At 45.8% G+C, this 20596-nt stretch overlaps 1 long non-coding RNA gene across 1 annotated transcript; it reads left to right on the plus strand.

Moving 5' to 3' along the window:
* Positions 1-18276: 18276 nt before the first annotated feature.
* LOC142827560 (uncharacterized) lies at positions 18277-20296 on the plus strand. The gene is made up of 3 exons (XR_012902230.1): positions 18277-18435; positions 19144-19338; positions 19779-20296. It is a non-coding gene; the product is annotated as an uncharacterized LOC142827560 (long non-coding RNA).
* The last annotated feature ends 300 nt before the right edge of the window (positions 20297-20596 follow it).

Here is a 20596-nt window from a genome sequence, read left to right on the forward strand (position 1 = left end):
TAAATTCCATATAAAATAATATTCAGTGTAATAAATTTGGAAATGCTGAGACTTTAAAATAAAAGAAAATGAAGGATTAATATAGTCTGAAAATACGCATTACACTGGATCAAATACTGTAGTCCTTACTCAGGCAAACGTAGAGAATGGAAGTTTTGTCATAGTAAGGAAGGCATGATGCAATATGGTTTAATAGTGTTATGACACTTAATGAGAAGTTTTTCTAAAGATTTCAGAACTATCCAGATTCAAAACTCTGTGAACCTGCATGATACATTTGTTTATTGCTTGATGGCCTAACTCTTCCAGCAAACAAACATGATTCTGTTTCCCATCAACCAAAGACTGTGGTGTTCGCCAGCTTCAATGGATTCAGTATTGCTAATTGCTCTAATTCATTGATTATTACTGTTTAATCTTTAGCTCCTTTTCTTTCTTCACTGTGCCACCTGCATCCATTCTCCAGATGCTTGCCTCTACCCTTTCCCCATCCTCTTCCCTTAATTTCCCTATTATACACGTCCTCTCTACCTTTGTTCTTCTAACTTATCCCACTTGCATCTTTTGTCCTATTTCCCTCATTCCTAGCACCTCAGTTCCCTTTCAGTTCCCAAATGTAAATCCACCATGAGCCTGTTAACAGTGTGTGATGGGGGGCCAAAGCCTGCACCAGGCCAGGAGTTAAGGAGTTGCCTTATTTCAAAAGCGGGGAGTAATAAGATGCAGCTCTGCGAGTAGAACAGATCTCTACTGACCTGAGATTAAGGGGATGAGCCTGACAGAGGGCAGACACTGCTTCCATGTCTATGTCCTGTTTGAATAACTTAAAAGAAAGGCAGGCTGGACATTAACTAATCACCTCAAGACACTTTCTAGTGATCAACCAGATGATATTGAGCAAGACAATGGCTTGCCCAAGGCCATCAGTAGAAAAAAAGGCTGGTGGCTCATTTGGAACTGGTTGTTGGTTTCTTTTTAATTTGTTGTCTTTAATTTTAGTTTTCTGGACATCCCAGAAGGGGAAAACACTGAGGAATTCAACTTGAGGATTGAGTTTCTGTCAATGCAATTGAGTTTCTGTGGGGCAATGACAACTCCCCAACTCAGACAAGAACCCGAGTGAGAACATTTCCACAAGGAAATGGTGCAGAGGAACTGGTCCTTGACATTTCCAGAAATGTCAAATGGAACCATCAGGTTGTGCATGTAAATGGGTGTTATTATGACTGTTACACATCTTATGCCCCCTGCACTACCATTTCACCCTTAGTATGGTATTGTGGTGTCTTGTCCACATTGAGATTGTAAACTCTCTGGGGTAGGGACTGGCATCAGTTTGCTCCCTGAAATATTTGCCCCACTTTTTCATGTTAGAAAAATTAATTTGTTCATAAGCATAACCTAATGGTTTTTGCCTATGGTATTGTACAAGGCTTTCCCAAAGCCGAGCCCCTAAGTAAATAGCTGTAGTGAGGTGGAGCAGGCTCCCATGGACCAGGAGGTGGAGGAACCCTTCTCAAAACCTTAGTGGGCAGTCAGCCTATACTCACCTGCCCTGCCAGAAGTCAGTGGGCAGGATAGGAAGTATAAAAAGTGTGCCTAAGGAGCCAGCTGCTGAAGGAGTCAGATGCCTCTTGTTTGCTCCCAAGCTGGCATACCACTGCCGACCCTGGAGGAGTTCAGGACTGAACAAAGCCACCAGAGCTGGTTGACAACCTGACTGCAGAGGACTTGCCATTACTACCACAGGCCTTCTGCCAGGATGGTGTAGAGACCCCTCTGGAGGACCAAGTACACCACAAAGGGGAGGTTGGAAGTGACCCAGGGGCAGCTGACCTTAGTCTGGCTGCAGCAATGCCTGAGCATAAATCGGTGTGTGGTGGTAAGGAACCTCGCTGACCCAGTGACAAATTCCTGCTGCCACTGTTAGGGCTCTGCCTGGTATGTAGTGTAGTGGGTGGTCCTGTGCCTCCCTACCGCTCAACCCTGGGGTGGCATTCTGCCCCTGTGGTGGCTAAGGAGCCAGCAAGTTTTAGCCATCTGCCAGAGCCAGGTTGCCCAAACCTCCCTCTGCTCAACCTTGAACAGAGGCCTTAAGCAATAGACCTTGGTTGCTCCACTCTGACTGAAGGCTGGTAAACACTGTAACTGTTTGCTACTTGACCCTGAGCAGAGGCCTGTGCTATAGAACTTTCTGCCTCACCTTGCCTGTGGGTGTGGTCTACTCAACTGGTTTGCTGTTTGACTCTGAATAGAGGCCCACCACTGATTCCCCACATCGGACAATGTCCTGAGACACATTGAGGTGGACGGAGCTCCCACAGATCTGGAAAGAGAGGAACCCCATTGCTGATTCACTGCAATGGCTATTTGTAACTTCTGGTCATAAACCTGAGGGTTTCTCTGTATATAGTCATCCCTCACTCAGGCAAACTCTCATTTATTAAATGTAGAGGCCAATCCAAGAATTACTTTCCTGAGGAACAAAAAGAACATGTCACATATTGAAAAAGGTGTGAAATAACACCAGCAGCTCTGCAGGCAATACTGCTGGCAATCAGGCCTTTCTCACTGAGAGTTTTTTAGCTTTTTCATGCTGTTCTCTATGAGTCCTCTGATATCTGTACATGAGGTAATCTTTTCTTCCTTGCTAACCATCTCTGAGGCGCATCTGGTCATGTTGCCTATAGTTTTCTAGGTCAGCCTAACCCCCTGAGCACAGAAAATAGGTAAGCATATTGGAATTAAAGTACTAAAAAATGAGTATGCAATCAGTGATGTTAATGTTTTGTTTTCTACATTTTTCTTTTTCATTGTGTCTAATATGCTGGCCAGTAAATACACTATAAATACTCCATCAACCATTTCAGAAAGTTGTGGCAAACAAACCCATTTAACTGTTGTTTTTACACCCTTCTACTAGCAAATCAAGGGATTATTTATCTGTAATAAGCATTAACTTATTCCAGAGGATTCCTGAGAGACTTCATTATGCAGGCATAGAAAGACGTGACCGACCATCACATTTCATCAGCATTATATTTACCAACAACCAAAATGGCTCAAAATTGCTGGAATATACAATACAAATAATTAGAAAAAAAATCATTATTAAACCAGGAATGAAATAAGTTACAAAAGAATGGCTAAAATAATAGCAGATTTTGCATAAAGAGCCACATTTTCAAAGTCTCAGTGAATAGGTGATCTGTGTGAAATGCACGCAGTGTTGAGCCTGCAAAGTTGATCTATGGCTGTGTGTGTGGAAATGAATATTTACATATACAAATCAGGATGAATGCAAAACTACCGGTACTTGCTTGTGCACAGAATTACAGGCTGAACCTCTCTGAACCAGGATTCTCTGGTCCGGCAAACCCCGCAGCCCCACTGCCACCCCGAAGGACCAGGGATGTTCCAGTACTAGTGAGTCCCAGTGAAGGGCTGGTGGCTGGGAGCCCTGCAGCGGGGCTGGAGCCCAGTAGCGGGGCTCCCCTGTGGTAGCTAACTAGGAGCCTGTCCACAGGGCCGCAGCATGGTGGCAACACTGTGGAGCGGGAGGCAAGAGATGTGGGGACTGGGAAGCAGTGGGGGGCCCGGGGGGGCTGTCGCCCAGCAACGGGGCTTTCGCCCAGAAGCGAAACTGCACAATAAGACTGGGAGGCAGCAGAGTTGGCCGGCAGTCGGGCTGGGAGCCTGGCAGCCTGGGGCCAGCCATTGGCACAACAAGGAGCCTGACAGCCCCACTGCCGCCCTAAGGTGAAGCTTTGAGGCATGGTGCAGTTGGGGGGCAGGAACCTGGGAGTGGGGCCTCCTGGAAGTGCAGTAAAAAGCACAGGAATCCCACTGCTACTCGGAGGAATGGCCCAGTGAGATCAGGAGGTAGCAGAGCTGCTTGGCAAGGCTGAAGCCCAAACAGGGCTGCCTCCTGGTGACACACCTGGACCCCACCAGGGAGGTTGCAGGGGCTCTGTGTGTGATGGTGGGGCTGCCACAGTGGTGCCAGGAGCCCTGCATGAAGAGAGGCTGGTGGCTGGGGGGCCCAGAAATGACCTTCTCTGGTCCGGCAAAATCCCTCCTCTGGGACCGGCAAGGTCCCGAGGGTGCCGGACCAGGGAGGTGCAACTTGTAATTTGCTCACACAAACACTTAATCATGTGTGCAAATGTAGCATTTCACAGGGGTTCAGGCATTTGGTGTGCCTCACCTTTTGCACAGTTCTTTGAAATAGAGCCCTGCAGTGGGACAGGAATCCAGCAGGTCCTACAGGGCAAAAATTCAGAGCAGGTAATGTAATTTTTTGTGGGTAGGATTGGATGGGCAAAACTGCCAAGGCTGCAGTAATTGGCATAAAAATACTAAATCTCTCATCAGTTTACCATGTAAAAATTGTGTCTGAATTTTAGTTATAAACCTGAATCAAAGGGTTTTTTTTCTTCTTTTTTAGGAGTGTGGGGAAATCTGTCTCTCTTGAGGTATTTATGGGATCTAAGATTTTGTACCTGTTATAGTGGGATAAAAATGAAAGAAACAATCTGGGTGCAGTGGGTACTATGGAAATCTACTTAAGCTACTAGGGAGTATTATGAGGCAAATTTAAAAAAAAAAGAGTAGCTGTAAACATTCTCCATCCTTATTGATGTTACTGTAGGAGGCAATAATCACATGACAGAAATAGCAAACTCCATGATGATCCTAGCATACACGTTTCTAAAATCTCACTGCAGCATGGGACTATTCTCAAATCAGCTCATGCAAACTGTGTCTTGTCAAACTCAGGATGGCTGAAAACCAAGAAATCTCTGTCCCCTTGCTGAAGATTGAAATGGGCTGTATTCATAGGGAAAAAAAGTAAATTTATTAAAACATGTTTTGAATTTAAATTTGATTTGTTAAAGAAATACAGTTTTATCTGTAGTTAGTGAATTCAACTGTTGTTCCCACTCACCTTGTCCTTCAAGATTTTAGAACTAGTTGATCTCATCCTCTCACACTTATAGATTGGAAGAGAAAAACAAGATTTCCTTCTTTTTTTTCAGTTTCCAATCCATTTTTCACCTTAGAATGAATAAAGTCATTGAAGTGAAATGAAGAAAATATTCTCTTTGCTTCTGCTGAAGAGCCTACTGCTGCCAAAAGCGGTTTAACTTTTCAACAAACTCTGCTTCCTGGTTCTTAGCCAGGACTTTTACCAGTTTAATTATTTGATTTCCTTTAAATCTTTGGCCCAAACACGTACAAACACATACTGTTTGAAGACTTTTTATTTAATTTTAATAGATTATAGTAGATTCAGACTTTAATATAGGCTGTCATAATATCTAATTTAATGTTAGGTATTTAGGCTTTTAAAAATATAATCTAAAATATCCCATTTAAATACAAAAAATTATTTGTTACAAAAATCACTGATATTTATCCATGCTGCTGGAAATAGAAATTCAGATATGTATTTGCTACTATGGAACTACGCGCTCTCAGAATCAAGAGGTCTGCAGTACAAACACACTGTACTGCAACTTTGGGATATATTACATTTAACATGTGAAGTGCAGAATGGTTTCTGCTGTTTCCTTAATTATTATGCTTTCAAATCTTTCCTCAACAGTTAGATATAACATCTGATGGGCTATGTGCCAATGTGCCTGCAGCATCTGCCCATATCGCACACAGCTACCTCCCTTTCTGGACCACTACCTTTTAAATTGAAATGGAAGACTAATGAGAAAAAGGGCTCATACAAGTGTTTTCCATTTAGCAGGGTGCCTGTCCATGATCTCCTACTCCCCATTTTGCTTGCATCCTCTTCTCTCACAGTGTGCTACTTGTGGTGTGCTGCTTAATGCACAGATGTTGCTACCATGCTATTGCACAGTTATTTTTCAAGTAGTTTCTCAGAACAGATGTTCCCATGTGTGTACCCTACTTTCTCTGCTGACACATTTTCTACACAAACAGCAGCTTGCATTGCTACAGTCCTTCCAATCTAGGAAGACAACAAAAATCAGTACCAATGCTGTTTTTCTTTTCAGGCTGTTTTGCAATAAGGTGTTTGGGCCTTGGCTTCTTTTTGCCCTCTTTCTCTCACCACTAGCAAAACATTTTCTCTCCATCTTTCTTGTTTCCTATCTCTGTTTCCTACTTGGTTCTTTCATTCCATTACATAGCAATCAGGGGATGCATCAATTGTAATGTTGAATGTGTCTTTCCATGCACAACCTGGCACCTTTTTCTAATTTATAAGTTAAACAATATGCATTTTGGGACTTGTTCTGAAGGGAGAAGCACCATAGAAATAAAATCTCATTTCCTGCCATCTGTCTTTTGCATATCCCTTTACAGTTCAACTATATCACAACTTATATGTGAGCCCAAATGTTACACTGTTGGCAGCAATGGCCAGTTATGGTAAGATATTTTTAATGAATGGATATATAGGAAGAAGATGACATATGGAGGAAATACACCACAGAAGCTGAAGTAAAAGTTTTTTTTTTTTTTTAAATTCCTACTATGTTGCAAATGAATAATGCTGGGGTTGTTTAATACCAGGACAGCTGACATCTACATAGTTCTCTGAATTTCACAGCTGAGAACATACTAGGAAAAAGAAAGGAAAGAAAAAGAAGCAAATCCTCCAAATTGATAATGTTCCAGATTCTTCTGAGAATTCTAGAATAATAGAATTTTAGAACTGGAATGAATCTTTAATGGTCATCAAGTCCGGTCCTCTGACCTCATGTAGGACCAAGCACTGTCTAGATCGTCCCTGATAGATGTTTGTCTAACCTGCTCAGATCAGTAAGAATGGACAGGCACAAACTTGACTGATGGAGGATGGAAGCCATTTGCTTTCTGACCAGGGCTGGTGTTTCAATATGGCAACCACAAGCAATGTGCCATTTAGAGATGAAGTAACTATCCTGACTTCCATCCTCACCATTCATCTGAAAAACACTCCTCTGGTGAGACATGCTGCTTTCAAACTTATAGCCAAGCTGTAGCGACTGGAGATGAAAAGAAAAATTAAATTAAATCTTTGGTCATTTAGTTTCCAAACATGAACACTCAACCCCATAATCACCACTGTGTGCAGCCATATTACAACTTTAACACATATTCATGCTCAGTGTTGTAACACCTAACTAATTAAGGAGCCTAAAGCTCACATTCAGAAGGGCTTTGAAAACCTAGGAGGCAAATCAGTTAATGGGATTTAGGCTCCTCAATGCCTAAATTGCTTTTGAAAGTATGATTTAGGCACCTGCAACGTTGACCACTGCAAAGCCTAAATGCCTAAAAAGTCTGAGCCTTAATTAGTGAATGAAATTAATCAATTTCAGCCATTGCAGCGAATCCAGTGGTTGTTCTTGCTGTTCATATGGATAGAAAGACTGACACCTGCAAATAATTGAGGCTCTTCTTGTGGCAGAAGTCCTGCAAATGGATGTGACATCTCTTCATGTAAGTGAAAATACTGTTGTGCTGAATGGTGCTCCTGTCTTGCAGAAACATGGACCCAGAGATAATCTCAGATTTTATTAAAGGCAGGTACTCTTTGTCTGTTCAACAGAAAAAGCAATTGACCCCCTTTTTATTGTAAAAAACAGCTGCAGACAATGAGGGTCACTGACCAAAACAATGGGTTCCTTGACAGACCAGCAGTAACCCAGGTGGATTAATAACTGGAATTTCCCTAGTTTCAGACACAGGAACTCTGATCTTGGCTGTAGCTTGTATTTTGGAGGCAGAAAGCAAGGAACACAATCTGTGAGTGTGAATGTGAGGAGAAACAAAGAAACAGAGTTTTTAGGCACACAGTTTGCTTGCATGGCAGATATAGGATTTCTGAAAAAGGAAGCTTCCTACTGCTGGTTGTTTCATCATCCATTTTTCATCCTACTAAAAACAGCCCTGGAAAACTCCAAAATACCTGCTAACTCCTTGGGTCAAAGGAGCAGCAGTACAATCATCCATTCAAGGGTCCCTGAATAGTTCATCCCAGAACAATGCTTAATATTATAGGCACTCTGCTGACTCTCTCTGCAAATCTCTGAGGAATATAATTCTGCTGATAGTAGGAAGCAAGCCACAGACCATCTGCATACTGCTACATATTTTCAGATGGTTGATGCCCTGAATGCTAGTATCTCTACCTGCCCCAACAGATACTGTAGGGACCTGGTATTTTATTATTATTATTGCTCTCACATCCTGTCCAACCAATAAAATCTCACTGAACTGAACTATTTTCCAGTTCTGCTTTCTTGCAGGGATGATAATTTAGATACCCCCTTTATATGAACATATAGCTTCATGGGAAGGTGATCATGGAGTTTCCTTCTCTGCACATCTCACATTAATTCTGTATGCACGCTAATATCCTAATCACAGCCTGTTAGCTATTTAGAAAAAAATAGCAGAAAATGTGGCAGTCATAAGTTAGAACACATTAAAGTGGTTTCATGTAAATGTAATCTTTTTATGTGTGTGTTTACACTACAGAATTAGCTTGATTGTATTAAACTTGACAATGGCCTTCCAATATAACACATTTGATTCTTCATGTTCCCACTATATGCTTTTGATTGGCAGAGTACATCCTCATTACCAGGGCTTGCATCGACATGCAAAGTGATGTGTTGTGGGTAGCTATTCTGTAGTTCCTGAAGCCAATTGGAATTCTGGGTTAAGCTCCTAATGCCTCTTGGGAATTTTTTTTTTCACAGTTATGGGTACATAGTGTGAGCCTCTTATGATGTACTTGCCACCCTCCCTTCTTCGTTGAAATCAATGGCAAACAATTATTTTCACACCATATCTCCTCTGTCCAGGTTAGCAGTGCAGATGCCATAGCAGGGCAAACATGGACCCTGCTTGGCTTTTCAGTGGTGAGAGGAACATTGTAAACACCTCACACATTATCCTGCAGTATTTACAGAGCCTTGCCAAGAGCCGCTACATGAAAGAATGTGATGCTATGCAAACAGGCATGCTGAAAGACATGGAGTGGATCAATTAGCAGATATTGGTGATAGTCACACATGTTGACATGGTGGAACGCCACTTCTTTGGCTGGGAAACAAGGACAGACTGATGGGTTTGCATAATTATGCAGCTATGGGTTGAGGAGCAGTGATGGAAGAACTTTCACATGCAAAAGGGAACTTTTCATAAAATTGTGTGCAGTGCTTTCCCCTGCTCTGAGGTGCAGCAGTGCCAAAATGAGACCTGTTCTGATAGCTGAGAAGTGAGTGGCATAGCTTGAAAGCTTAAGAGTGTGGAATCTTGGAAAGCCAGAGTGCTACCGATCAGCTGGGAATCAATATGGACTGGATAAATCTACTGTGGCATCTGCAGTGATCCAGTTAGCCAGGGCAATCAATGCCCTTCTGCTAGGAAGTGTAGTGATTCTGGGAAACGTGCAGGACAGAATGAATGGTTTTGCCATGATTAGGTTCCCTAAAAGGTATATCTACACAGCGAAGATATTTCGGAATAATGACCACTATTCCAAAATAACTTCATGAGTGTCTACACAGCCAAACCATTCTTTCCAAATACTTTTTGAAATACCGGACAGATTATTTCGAGTTCTGTAAACCTTATTCTATGTGGAATAGCTCCTATTCCGAAATAGCTATTTTGGAACAGGCACTGTGTAGACAGAGAATAGGGGCTAAATTAAAATAGGGGGCCTCTTGCTCTTCCTTGAGTGCCCTAGTGACCGCTCTGGCCACACACAGGAAAACTCTATTCCCTCACCTTCCCTGGAGCCCTTAAAGCTGCAGATTCTGCTGAAAGGGTTTGTAGCTCGCTGCAGGCCTGACAGCCCTGAGCCACCCTGCAGCTGCCCCTGACTCCATTTCGGCCCAAGATGAGCCAGACAGATGGTGCCAGTCAGCCCTCCACTGCTCCCCAGGAGCATTCAGCCAGCTCTCAGGAGCCTGCCATGGGCCACAAACAATGTGCACCTTCTTGGTCTCGTGCAGAGATCCTGGACCTTATTGAGGTTTGGGGGGATGAAACAAACCTCCAGGATCTCCACACCAGATGCAGGAACATGGACGTGTATGGCCACTTGGCAGACAGCCTGGGGAACAAAGGCCACATCCGCACTCAAGAACAGGTGCGGATAAAGGTCAAGGAGCTCCACCAGGTTTATGCCAGGGCCAAGGAGGGCAGCTCCCAATTTGGGGCAGAGCCCCACACCTGCCCGTATTATAAGGAGCTGGACCTCATCTTGGGGGGTGGGGATGTCCCCCCCATAGTTATAGACTCCGGGGTGGAGATGCTTGCCGTCATCCTCGCTGGGCACCCAGACGACAGCAACAAGGAGGAGGAATCATAGAATCATAGAATACTAGGACTGGAAGGCACCTCGAGAGGTCGAGTCTAGTCCCCTGCTCTCATGGCAGGACCAAATACTGTCTAGACCATCCCTGATAGACATTTATCTAACCTACTCTTAAATATCTCCAGAGATGGAGATTCCACAACCTCCCTGGGCAATTTATTCCAGTGTTTGACCACCCTGACAGTTAGGAACTTTTTCCTAATGTCCAACCTAAACTTCCTTGCACTTTAAGCCCATAGCTTCTTGTTCTATCCTCAGAGGCCAAGATGAACAAGTTTTCTCCCTCCTCTTTACGACACCCTTTTAGATATCTGAAAACTGCTATCATATCCCCCCTCAATCTTCTCTTTTCTAAACCAAACAAATCCAATTCTTTCAGCCTTCCTTGATAGGTCATGTTCTCTAGACCTTTAATCATTCTTATTGCTCTTCTCTGGACCCTCTCCAATTTCTCCACATCCTTCTTGAAATGCGGTACCCAGAACTGGACACAATACTCCAACTGAGGCCTCGGACCTGGATGAGGCCAGCCTGACCACCAAGCTGACCGAGGAGCCCTGAGTCCTCCCTGTGGACATCTCCCAGGAGTCATCTGAGGCCAGGGAAGGAACATTGTGTGAGTGCCATCACTTTCCCATCATGCAGGGAGTGGGGATAAAGGTGGGGGGTGGGAGAACTAGGAACTCCACACTTGGGCCTTGCTGGACTGGATCATACAGCAACCTGTGCATGTGGGAGCACGTGCCGTGCCGGTCCTGGGCACGTGGCCCCAGCAGGCTGCGACACGTGAGACTTGGGCTATTGGCCACAGAGTGCCTGAAGAGACCTGCTAAGCTCCTGACCCTGGGGTGGGAGACCCAGGGTGGGACACCCTCCCTCCACAAGTTCCCTCCCTCCACAAGCCACCTCTAGAAGGATGCAGGGGACCTTCCCCCTCCCCTCCACACACACATGCACTGAGCACTTGGGCACACGGCACATGCACATGGCCACAGTCTTGGGGCAGCCCCCAGTTCCAGGGATATCAGGGGCCTGGTGCACATGGCCTGGCTCCAAGCACATCAGCTGCGACGGCACTGAGAACTGTCTCTCTCAGCTTGCAGAGGGGGGCTGGGCTTCAGGCACTGAGCCCCCAGGGATGACTGACCATCTTTCTTTGTTCTCCACAGCTGGACCAGCTATGAGTGGAGGGCGACCCGCACCACCCCGAACATCTTCCAGCACCCAAGGCTTCCGCAGTCACACACCTCCAATGGATGAATACCAGCAACAGCACCTGGTGGCATTGCGAGCCCTGCACAGGCCCATCGACCACTGGATGGAGGAGGACCTTCAACCATAGCGGGAGAGCTGGTGGGAGCTGCTTGCACAGGGCCGCTCCCTGTGCAGTGATGTGCACACCCTGGTGCAGAGCATGCTTCATCCTCCCGCTCCAGCCTCTGCTCCCTCGCCAGCTATTGCTCCTCATACCACTCCCTCTCCTCCTCCTACTTCTCCCTCCACACCCTCCCCAGCCCGCTGTGGACACTGAGGCCCCTGCACCCACGACGGTGGGATCCACACAGGGCAGCATCACTCCCAGCCCGAGCCCATAGCCTCTCCTCTCCCTTCTTTGTCTTTCTAGCTCCCTCCTCCCAGGTTCTCACCACCTCCCTTCTTCCACCCTCTCTCCTCCCCTTTCCCAGGTTCTTTCCCTTCTCTTGCCCCAATTTCATTGACCCCCCTCCCCCAGTTCTGTAAAATGAGAAAGTTAAGTTTTGCCAAAAAAAAAGTGTATTTATAAGTTCATCAGGAATGGGGGGGGGGGGGGGAAGAGTGGGGTAAGTGGAAGGATGGAAGTGAGGGGTGAAGCAGAAGCCTTCACTGGGGTGGACCAGGGAACAGTGTCACAGCTCCCCTGGGGAGAAGCTCTCCCTAAGGGCCTCCTGGATGCACACAGCCCCCTGATGGACCTGCCAGATGGCAGCTGTGTGCAGCTGCTTGTAGTTCTGCCTAAACATTCCACCTCAGACCCCTACCCTAGCAGCCTGCTACCCATTCATTTCAATTGGTGTCCTCTAGTCTTTCTATTATGGGAACTAATGAAGAACTTTTCTTTATGCACCCTCTCCACACAACTCGTGCTTTTATAGACCTCTATCATATCCCCCCTCAGTCTCCTCTTTTCTAAGCTGAAAAGTCCCAGTCTCTTTAGCCTCTCTTCATATGGGACCCATTCCAAACCCCTGCTCATTTTAGTTGCCCTCCCCTCTCCCACCCTCTGTCTTCCCCTCTCCCACCTCCTTTTCCCAGTCTACCCAAGTTTTGTTCAATAAAGAGAGTTTCTATTTTTGAACACATGTCCTTTATTTGGTACATCAGGAAGGGGGGCTAGGGAGGGGTAGGTGGAAGGAGGTGAGGGAGGAATGGGGTACGAGCCCCCAATGGGGAGGACTGGGGTGGCTCTGTGGGCTCCTCAGGGTGGAAGCTCTCCTGCAGCCCCCCGATTGACCCCGCCCCCGGATGGCAGCCTGCGGCAAGTGCAGCCGGGCTGATGGCCGAGTGCTGTGATGTGCCGAGTGTGGGCATTCAGGGCACTCCAAGCGAGGACTGCTTTGCAAGCAGGGAACCCCTGAGAACTGTCTGTCCGGGGTGGGGGTCGGGTCCCTTTAAGCACAGCCCTCAGCTAGCCTGAGACAGCAGCTCCACGCTCTACATCCTAATCTGATGCCCTGCTGGCACTGCTTCCGGCCATCCTTAACCTCGGTTCAGGGTCCACTCAATGTGGACATGCTAGTTTGAATTAGTAAAATGCTAATTCGAACTAGTTTTTAGGTCTTGATGCACTAGTTCGAATTAACTAATTTGAATTAAGTTAATTCGAATTAGTGCTGTAGTGTAGATATACCCTTATTCTGAAATAACACTGCTGTGTAGAAATAGCCTAATTGTGCTGAGGCGATAGAGGGAATGTATAATCCTATCTTGGCACTACATCTTGGCAATATATTATATTATATTATATTATATTATATTATATTATATTATATTATATTATATTATATTATATTTATTAACAATTAGCAGGCCAACACTGACACATTTAATTTAAAAAAGGGGAACTATGCAAAAATGAGAAGGTTAGTTAAACAGAAATTAAAAGGTACTGTGACTAAAGTAAAATCCCTGAAAGCTTCATGGGCACTTTTCAAAGATACCATAATAGAGGCCTAACTTAAAAATATACCTCAAATTAAAAAATATAGAAAAACTAAAAAGAGCCACCATGGCTTAATAATCATGTAAAAGAAGCAATGAGAGATAAAAGACAGCTTTTAAGAAGTGGAAGTCAAATCCTAGTGAGGTAAATAGAAAGGAGCATAAATACTGCCAAACTACGTGTAAAAATGTAATAAGAAAGCCAAAAAGGAGTTTGAAGAACAGCTAGCCAAAAACTTTAAAAGACTTTAAAAGTCAGGAAACAAATGAGATCCTTTCATAGACTGACTTTAAAAGACAGGAAACAAATGGTAAATTTTCACAATGGAGAGGGATAACTAGTGTTCCCCAAGAGTCAGTCCTAGGGTCAATCCTATTCAACTTATTCATAAATGATCTGGAGAAAGGGGTAAACAGTGAGGTGGCAAAGCTTGTAGATGATACTAAACTGCTCAAGGTAGTTAAGACCGAAGCAGATTGTGGAGAACTTCAAAAAGATCTCACCAAACTAAGTGTCTGGGCAACAAAATGGCAAATGAAATTTAATGTGTATAAATGTAAAGTAATGCACATTGGAAAAAATACCCCCAACTATAGATATAATATGATGGGCAGCAGGTTTAAAACAAATAAAAGGAAGTTCTTCTTCACACAGCACATAGTCAATCTGTGGAACTCCTTGCCTGAGGAGGTTGTGAAGGCTAGGACTATAACAGGGTTTAAAAGAGAACTAGCTACATTCATGGAGGTTAAGTCCATTAATGGCTATTAGCCAGTATGGGTAAGGAATAGTGTCCCTAGCCTCTGTTTGTCAGAGGGTGGAGATGGATGGCAGGAGAGAGATCGCTTGATCATTACCTGTTCGATTCACTCCCTCTGGGACACCTGGCATTGGCCACTGTCAGCAGACAGGGTACTGGGCTGGATGGACCTTTGGTCTGACCCAGTATGGCCATTCTTATGTTCTTATGTACATCTCCTAGCCAAAGAGTACACAAAGGGTACTTCTCAACGAGCTTTTAAGCAATGGTGGATTACAATGGACAATTCACTGACCTGAATATGTGATGGTCAGGAAAGGTGCATGTTGTACATATCTTTAGGAGCATCAAAAACAATGAGTAATTTTGTGTAGGGATGTTAAACTTAGATTAATCAATTTGTATTGACTATTTGATTAGTTGATAAGGGTGCCTCCACCATCCCCAGGGCTGATGCTATGCTTCAAAGGTGAGAGCGCTGTGCCCCACTTGCCTGTGCTTCCCACGGTATTTCAAAGTGGTAGCACTGAACAGAGTCCCCAGCTGACCCCAGACTCCACACGGTGTTGCTGCTTTGAAACTCCCCAGCTGGCCCTGGGCTGCACGCAGCATTTCAGAGTGGCAGACCCCAGGCTCCACGCGGCACTGCCACTTTGAAGCAGCCCCTTCTCCCCCCCCCACTCTTTCTGATAGACTCAACAAGGGGGGGAAGTGACCAGTTGACTAGTGTGTCAACTGTCTGCTAAGCATTTGCTTATTGGATAGTCTTTGTGGCACCTTAGAGCAGGCCTGTGCAAATTCCGGCCTGTAGGCAGGATCCAGTCGGCATGGAAAGCTCACAAGAGAAAGATAGGAACAGTTTTACTGTAGCTTTTTTTTTATAGATAACTGGGATTAACAGCTTCAACCTGGGGTAACCCTGTCCCATAGCAACCTGGAAGAAGTCCCAGGTTGAGGTGAAGAGGAACAGGATTGGAACAGGAAGCAAGGCTCCACCCTCCTTTCTTGATATGCCAGCTGCGGTCTGGAGTGATCCCTTTGAAGCACAAACACGTCGTATCCAGGGGAACTTTTATTTTGGTAGGAATCAGCAAATGGGGGGGATTATTTGCGGTTTCAGGTTTAGATCTTATGAAATATTTCCAATATTTCATGTAGGTAGCCACATGCAGTGTCATTCTCTGGAAGGTAACAGAGGCAAAAAGGGAGCAGATGTTGCAAGCATTTGGTCTCAGGGCTTGGTCCTTATACTGTTATGCTGCAGGCCACAATGTTGCCAGAACATGTAGTACTGGAGTGATGTGGTAAAAATGTTCTACCACAGTGGATGGAATAAGGCAACCTTTCCTGAAATCTGCAAAGGACTGCAAAATATCTCCACAGTAGCTTCCTAAGGATTGCCATGGAGGACTACCGGGCCTTCTGCAGGCACATAAAAAGTCTTTTTCAGGGAGCACCCTCTGTGTAACAGGACTGGATGCCACAAAGTACTATCTCAATTGGTTATCTCAGATTAGACACTAAAAAAATTGCATTTAAGCCATACAGCAGGGTTACTCAACATGGCTACATCTACGCTGCCAGTTTTGCTGGCAGTGAATATGCAAATGAGGTGCAGATTAGCATATCACCATGCCTCCTTTGGATAATTTATGCCAGGTGTTTTTGCAGGAAAAAAGTAGTGTAGACGTTTCTTTTTGTGCAAAACCCCCTTTTCCCGCCAGATCCTTATGCCCCAAAAAAGGAGGTTTCCTGATCTGGCAGGAAAAGGTGTTTTGCGCAAAAAGAAAACATCTTCACTACTTTTTTTCTTGCAAAAACCCTTTGTGCAAAAACGCCGTGAATAAATCATGCAAATTAGGCACAGTGATATGCTAATCTGTGCCTCATTTGCATACTCGCTGCCAGCAAAACCGGCAGTGCAGATGTAGCCCATGTGATCTGTTTGTTTGCAGCCCATGGTGTGGTTTCGGTTTATGCAGGACTCAACATGCAGCTCTTGGGTTGAATCCTTTGAACATGGCTTCCACTGGGAAAACGTTCCATAATAGCGAGTCAATATAATGGTCTTTTGTTGATATTCATTTTAGTAGTTAAATTTCTGGACTGTCATTGCTTATTAAAAGTGATGTCATATGTGTGGAAATTGGGTAAATATTGCATTTTATTAATATGAGCAGAAATGATGTAAATAGGGCCTGCATGTTGTGTTGTCTTGCCTTAATCTTTGTATTCATGCCCGTCAGTGTGAAAGAAACTATTTGCATATATTTGCATTTATTTTTGCATGTACGTTCAACCACACTTAAATTGCGGCCTTTGGCATGTGCTGTGAGTATCAACGTAGCCCCCGGGGCTTCCAAAGTCGAGTAACCCTTCCCTACGGTGTGATTTTTGTCCCCCTCCTGCCCTGTGTGATATTGATATAGATGTCAGCATTTCCTCTGCTGGTGCAGAGCTCTGCCTACACAGATTCACCAGGAATCTGGTGAATTCACCAGTCTTCCCACAGTAATCAAAGCCAATGTCTCCATGCTGGATGCTGGAGTGTGCTTGCTGCTTGGGGCAGGCATGGTTGGCTGTGCTGGTGAGCTCTCCACACTGATCAAACAGGAAACTTACATTCAAACGTTCCTGAGGCTTTTCCTGTGTATCTGCCTGAGGTGCAGTGGAGTCAAAAGTGCTCTCCACAGCTGTACAGTAGAGCGCTCTGACACACCTCCTAGTGGCCAACCCCTTGAAATTACACAGTGCTTTATCTAAATTATCCCTATGTGAACAGGTGAAGGTTGACTCAATTCACCTCTCGTGGGGATGGAGTACAGCAGTCAATTTTACAGAAAAGGCTTCATAGCAATGGATACACACATTTTACATTCAACCTAACGCAGCATATGTCTGTCTAACATAGTATTGCAGAACAAGCCTAACTGTCTGGATGTCAGGGCTATATTTTCCTGTACTCTGTCCCTTTAAGGCTTGGAGCCATGCTGGAGATTTTAAAATAAATACAGCTCTGGTAGGCTCACTGTGATCAGAAGAATATGGTATGGCTGAGTGTGTGTTTGTTGGATTATGCCAAAGGTTTTATAACACTCTTCTGTTTTAGACAGCATACTGGCCTGGGATGTAACAAAAACTGAAAGCTTTTTCCAAATTATCTTTTGCTTCTTGCAGAGTTCCTGAAACCAAACAATCTTTGGGTTTCATACCACTTCTTTTATAACAGAAGTTCACATCCCGACCATGCAGTCCTATAGGGTGCTGTGCACTTCCCTTGAGCCCAGGGACACTCAACATTTTATAGGATTGGATTCTGAAGAAGCAGCCAACTACTCAGATATGCACAAAATGCACAGGTGATGCGTTTCCATTTTCTTCTGTTTCTCTCAGTAATGCATGAGTTTCTCTTCTCTGTCATGGTCACATCCTGGTGTTGGGAAAAATTCAGTTTGAGTGCCTTTCATTGTGCATCCTTAGCTCCCATTGATATTAATAGGAATTGCATGGGAGCAGTGAAGGGCGAATATATCCCCAAGTAATAGAACATACCATAGTCCACTTCTGACCTTTAACAGACCTTATTTGTGATGCAGGATTTTCAGGAAAAATGCAGATTGTAGACAACTCTATGTGCAGCTTCTGGCAGGGTTCCTGTTTGAGCTACAAAGATCATTGCCATGGTTCAGTGTGCTCATTCCTGCACTTCTCAGCTGTGCACACATTATGGCTTCATGAAGCAAAAAGCAGTTTCTGTCTGCTGTTCAAACAGATTCTTTCTCTCAGCTTCAGTTCTCTTGGAGAACTTCCCCTGGTGAGTCCCTCTTCCCCCCCCCCACACCCAGGAACAAAGAGCATGAGGCTAATTTCATCAGCTTCTGCTGTGTTTAATGATTCACATACCACCTCCGAAAGAAAATTCACAGGTTGCATATTAAAATTGTGGAGACAGTATAACAGTCTCCTCACAGTGCAGATATGCAGTTGCTTGGTAAGCTGGGCCCGTTCAAACAAAAGTCTTTTCAATACAGATAAATGCAAAGTTACATACTGAGGTTTCAAACTGTTCAAATCTCTGCTCTGGCAGATATGAAGCAAGGAACTGATCCTGGATCCCAGGTGAGTGCACTGAACACTTGAACACTGGGATACTTGCTGTTCTGAGGAGGTGGTGGTGGTGCGGGGGGGGGGGGGGTGGAGTTCTCTTTCCTTTTTCATTGCAAAAATTCTAAAGGTATAATTTTTTTGGTAAAGAGAATGTTCACACACAAAAGCACATCAAAAAAGTGATGTGCTTTTTTGAAAGAGAGCATCCAGACTGATTGGACGCTCTCTCACATAAAAGGCCACCTGGAACCAGTTCAAACAGGACTTTAGGTCACCAGTTTCTTCCGAGTGCTGGTACCAGAGCCTTGCCGAGATACGCGCTTAAAGGAATCCCCCTGGACAGCCGTTTCTCTGCTTCTTCTGCGTGCTTGCTACCTCTTCGAGGGACAGCAAACTTCTCACAGTGTCTGCTGCAATTGCCCTTTTGGTTTTGGATGTCACAGCTTTTACCTTTGAGCCAAGGAGCCGGAGCTGCCCCGGGCGTGTGATGGCCCCACACAAACATGCTGCAGTTTTTGCAGCACTTTGTTCCAGCTGCATGGGCTGGACTCTGAGCTTATTCTGGGGACCCTCTCCCTGGGTGTTGTGGCTATACTCTAGCAACTGCACCCCACAGTGGAGAGGCATTTTTGGAGGCTCGACACCAGTGTGGACTGGTGGGACCAGCTGGTCCTGGAGCGATGGGACGACCAGCAGTGGCTCCAAAATTTGTGCACACAGAAGGCCACCTTTTTGGAGCTATGTGCCTGGCTCGCCCCCACCCTCCGGAGTCGCGATGCCCACCTGCAGCCTGCCACCCCCCTGGAGAAGCAGGTCGCCATTGCCATATGGAAGCTCGCCACCCCAGACAGCTACCAGTCGGTGGGCAACCAGTTCAGCATGGGGAAGTCCACCTTTGGGGCTCTCCTCACAGAGGTAAGGCACTCTAGAGCTGCAGTCCAGTGGAGGGTGGGGAAGTACTGGAAAGAGGGGCCCTTGGGAAAGGGGGGTTGGACGCTGTGGGGGGTGGAGTGGCGGTGGGAGGGAAGCCCCATCCCTGGGGGGTTGTGCTGTCTCAGCCTCACACAGCCCTGTTGCTGGGGAGGAGCTCATCATAGAGGGTGGATCCTTGGGTGTTGGACATCATCCCAATCCGCTCACCTGACCATCGAGCAGCCCAGTACATAAATTGAAAGGGATACTTTTCAATGGTGCTGCAGACCCTGGTCAACCACAGGGGACACTTTACAGACAGTTTTGTTGGATGGTTAGGAAGGGCACACGATGCTCGAGTCTTCTGAAACTCCAACCTGTATAGCAAGCGGGAGGTGGGCACATTCTTCCCCCACTGAGAACTTGCTGTTGGGGATGTGCAGATGCCACTGTGCATCGTGGGAGACACGGCCTACCACCTCATACCGTGGCTGATGAAGCCATACACCGGACACCTGGATCCCAGCAAGGACCAATTTAATGCCCACCTGAACCAGATCCGGATCCAGATGGAGTGTGCCTTTGTCCGCCTCAAGGCACATTTCCAATACCTGCTGACCCGTCTCGACATGGGGGAGCAAAACATCCCCGAGGAGGTTGCGTCATGTTGTGTCCTCCACAGCATTGCAGAGAGGAAGGGAGAGGCCTTTCTCCCAGGATGGGGGGCAGACACTGGCCACGAGGGGCGAGCATTCGAGCAGCTGAGGACAGCTGTCATCCAAATGGCCCATCAGGCCAAGGTGCGCATCTGGGAGGCCCTGAGGGAGAGGTTCTCTCAAGGACCCAGTAACTCTCCCTAGGGCCTTCCCAACAGGGGCCTCTGGCTTGCAGCCTTACCCCTTCCCCACCACACCCCCTGCCTTTGCGCTTTCACTGACCTCTCAATAAACACACGTTTGGTTTTCCAAAAAATGAAAAAATGATATTTGTATTTATGAAACATTCAGAAAAGATAGGCAAGGGGGGGGGGGCTCATAACTGGGAGGGGGGCTCAGGATGGGAGGGACATAGAGGGGCATCTCAATGTGCCACCTCGGGTGCGGGGACCTCGTCAGAGTTGGGATTGGGTGGGTCCAGGGAGCATAGGGGGGCAAACAGGAGGGGGGACTGGACAAAGTTGGCAGGGGGGTTAGGAGGAGGGGAAATAGACATCACATGGGGGAGGGGGCAGGAGCATAGCAGGGGGGTCAGGCGGAGTGGG

Source organism: Pelodiscus sinensis, chromosome 3 (genome assembly GCF_049634645.1).
Source record: "Pelodiscus sinensis isolate JC-2024 chromosome 3, ASM4963464v1, whole genome shotgun sequence".
NCBI classification, from domain to species: Eukaryota; Metazoa; Chordata; order Testudines; family Trionychidae; genus Pelodiscus; species Pelodiscus sinensis.